The sequence below is a fragment of the Schistocerca piceifrons genome, unplaced genomic scaffold (assembly GCF_021461385.2).
Source record: "Schistocerca piceifrons isolate TAMUIC-IGC-003096 unplaced genomic scaffold, iqSchPice1.1 HiC_scaffold_2388, whole genome shotgun sequence".
In the NCBI taxonomy this organism is placed as follows: domain Eukaryota; kingdom Metazoa; phylum Arthropoda; class Insecta; order Orthoptera; family Acrididae; genus Schistocerca; species Schistocerca piceifrons.
In genome coordinates, this window is record NW_025728324.1 from 57,501 (window position 1) to 61,125 (window position 3,625).

Here is a 3,625-nt window from a genome sequence, read left to right on the forward strand (position 1 = left end):
GGAGAAGTGCGGCCCACCGCACACCGGAACGGCCCCACCCCGCGGCGAGTGGAAAGGCAACCGGACACGACCCCGCCGCGGATTGCTCCGCGCGGGCGGCCGGCCCCATCTGCCGAGGGCGGAGGCCAGTGGCCGGATGGGCGTGAATCTCACCCGTTCGACCTTTCGGACTTCTCACGTTTACCCCAGAACGGTTTCACGTACTTTTGAACTCTCTCTTCAAAGTTCTTTTCAACTTTCCCTCACGGTACTTGTTCGCTATCGGTCTCGTGGTCATATTTAGTCTCAGATGGAGTTTACCACCCACTTGGAGCTGCACTCTCAAGCAACCCGACTCGAAGGAGAGGTCCCGCCGACGCTCGCACCGGCCGCTACGGGCCTGGCACCCTCTACGGGCCGTGGCCTCATTCAAGTTGGACTTGGGCTCGGCGCGAGGCGTCGGGGTAGTGGACCCTCCCAAACACCACATGCCACGACAGGCGGCAGCCTGCGGGGTTCGGTGCTGGACTCTTCCCTGTTCGCTCGCCGCTACTGGGGGAATCCTTGTTAGTTTCTTTTCCTCCGCTTAGTAATATGCTTAAATTCAGCGGGTAGTCTCGCCTGCTCTGAGGTCGTTGTACGAGGTGTCGCACGCCACACCGCCAGCCGGCTGTGCACGCTACCGAGAAAGTACCGGTATGCGAACCGCCAGGCGACGGGCGCGCATCGCACGTTTGAGGAGACGCGGCCGGCCCCACAGGCGGCCGCGACACTCCCAGGTCTGCGAAGCGGGGCAAACGCCGCGCGCTTCAGTATACGTAGCCGACCCTCAGCCAGACGTGGCCCGGGAACGGAATCCATGGACCGCAATGTGCGTTCGAAACGTCGATGTTCATGTGTCCTGCAGTTCACATGTCGACGCGCAATTTGCTGCGTTCTTCATCGACCCACGAGCCGAGTGATCCACCGTCCTGGGTGATCTTTTCTCAAGTTTCCGCCGTCTCTTTCGAGACGGTCGCATAGGCGGGAGTGAGGCGTGTGGCGGCCCCTGTTCCAGCGTTCTGTGTCCAACGGCCTCACGGCCGACGGGCGTCGTACGGCTCCACACCGGAGCGGACAGGCACTCGGGCGAAAGTCATTCAAAACCGGCGCCAGGCGCCAGGTGCCGCAGGCCAGCCGCTCCAGCGCTTCAGCGCTCGTACCACACAACATTGCCGCTAGTTTTGAGAGGCACGCGTGGTTCCGCACGCGGCGCACGGCTACTGCGAGCCGTACAGGTAGCGTGTTGCGCGACACGACACGCACATCGAAAGACATGCAGTCTAGTCGGTAATGATCCTTCCGCAGGTTCACCTACGGAAACCTTGTTACGACTTTTACTTCCTCTAAATGATCAAGTTTGGTCATCTTTCCGGTAGCATCGGCAACGACAGAGTCAATGCCGCGTACCAGTCCGAAGACCTCACTAAATCATTCAATCGGTAGTAGCGACGGGCGGTGTGTACAAAGGGCAGGGACGTAATCAACGCGAGCTTATGACTCGCGCTTACTGGGAATTCCTCGTTCATGGGGAACAATTGCAAGCCCCAATCCCTAGCACGAAGGAGGTTCAGCGGGTTACCCCGACCTCTTCGGCCTAGGAAGACACGCTGATTCCTTCAGTGTAGCGCGCGTGCGGCCCAGAACATCTAAGGGCATCACAGACCTGTTATTGCTCAATCTCGTGCGGCTAGAAGCCGCCTGTCCCTCTAAGAAGAAAAGTAATCGCTGACAGCACGAAGGATGTCACGCGACTAGTTAGCAGGCTAGAGTCTCGTTCGTTATCGGAATTAACCAGACAAATCGCTCCACCAACTAAGAACGGCCATGCACCACCACCCACCGAATCAAGAAAGAGCTATCAATCTGTCAATCCTTCCGGTGTCCGGGCCTGGTGAGGTTTCCCGTGTTGAGTCAAATTAAGCCGCAGGCTCCACTCCTGGTGGTGCCCTTCCGTCAATTCCTTTAAGTTTCAGCTTTGCAACCATACTTCCCCCGGAACCCAAAAGCTTTGGTTTCCCGGAGGCTGCCCGCCGAGTCATCGGAGGAACTGCGGCGGATCGCTGGCTGGCATCGTTTATGGTTAGAACTAGGGCGGTATCTGATCGCCTTCGAACCTCTAACTTTCGTTCTTGATTAATGAAAACATACTTGGCAAATGCTTTCGCTTCTGTTCGTCTTGCGACGATCCAAGAATTTCACCTCTAACGTCGCAATACGAATGCCCCCGCCTGTCCCTATTAATCATTACCTCGGGTTCCGAAAACCAACAAAATAGAACCGAGGTCCTATTCCATTATTCCATGCACACAGTATTCAGGCGGGCTTGCCTGCTTTAAGCACTCTAATTTGTTCAAAGTAAACGTGCCGGCCCACCGAGACACTCAATAAAGAGCACCCTGGTAGGATTTCAACGGGGTCCGCCTCGGGACGCACGAGCACGCACGGGGCGGTCGCACGCCTTCGGCTCGCCCCACCGGCAGGACGTCCCACGATACATGCCAGTTAAACACCGACGGGCGGTGAACCAACAGCGTGGGACACAAATCCAACTACGAGCTTTTTAACCGCAACAACTTTAATATACGCTATTGGAGCTGGAATTACCGCGGCTGCTGGCACCAGACTTGCCCTCCAATAGATACTCGTTAAAGGATTTAAAGTGTACTCATTCCGATTACGGGGCCTCGGATGAGTCCCGTATCGTTATTTTTCGTCACTACCTCCCCGTGCCGGGAGTGGGTAATTTGCGCGCCTGCTGCCTTCCTTGGATGTGGTAGCCGTTTCTCAGGCTCCCTCTCCGGAATCGAACCCTGATTCCCCGTTACCCGTTACAACCATGGTAGGCGCAGAACCTACCATCGACAGTTGATAAGGCAGACATTTGAAAGATGCGTCGCCGGTACGAGGACCGTGCGATCAGCCCAAAGTTATTCAGAGTCACCAAGGCAAACGGACCGGACGAGCCGACCGATTGGTTTTGATCTAATAAAAGCGTCCCTTCCATCTCTGGTCGGGACTCTGTTTGCATGTATTAGCTCTAGAATTACCACAGTTATCCAAGTAACGTGGGTACGATCTAAGGAACCATAACTGATTTAATGAGCCATTCGCGGTTTCACCTTAATGCGGCTTGTACTGAGACATGCATGGCTTAATCTTTGAGACAAGCATATGACTACTGGCAGGATCAACCAGGGAGCTGCGTCAACTAGAGCTGAGCAGCCGGCCGCCCGGGAGTGTGTCCCGGGGGCCCGCGCGAACACGCAAGCGTCCGCTCAATCATTCTGCAAACAGGAGGAGGCTGAGCTCCCCTGCACAATACACCTCGAAACCCTCTCAGGTCCCGGCGGCGCGCAGCGCCGTCCCAAGTACTTGGTCGGGTTCGAGAGAGGCGCAATCGCCCGGAGTTAGGCGAGTAGACGCTTTCGGTGCGACCACCCGTGCTCCCAACTGAGCTTGCCGCTGCCGACAGAGGCCCGGGAGCGTGCTGTCGTGGCATTGCCGGCGGGAGACAACACGCGCCACCTACGGTGACCGGCAGCTCCAACGCCAGCGCCACAGAAGGACAAAAGCCCCACTTGGGTGCCGAAGCGAACTCTCCCAG

General features: G+C 57.0%; 2 non-coding genes and 1 pseudogene across 2 annotated transcripts; all 3 read right to left on the reverse strand.

Moving 5' to 3' along the window:
* Positions 1-614, reverse strand: part of LOC124742950 — a 4,223-nt pseudogene extending 3,609 nt beyond the window's left edge.
* Positions 615-802: 188 nt separating this feature from the next.
* LOC124742956 lies at positions 803-957 on the reverse strand. Its single transcript, XR_007010304.1, has one exon. It is a non-coding gene; the product is annotated as a 5.8S ribosomal RNA (ribosomal RNA).
* Positions 958-1,309: 352 nt separating this feature from the next.
* Positions 1,310-3,219, reverse strand: LOC124742945. Its single transcript, XR_007010299.1, has one exon. It is a non-coding gene; the product is annotated as a small subunit ribosomal RNA (ribosomal RNA).
* Positions 3,220-3,625: the final 406 nt, after the last annotated feature.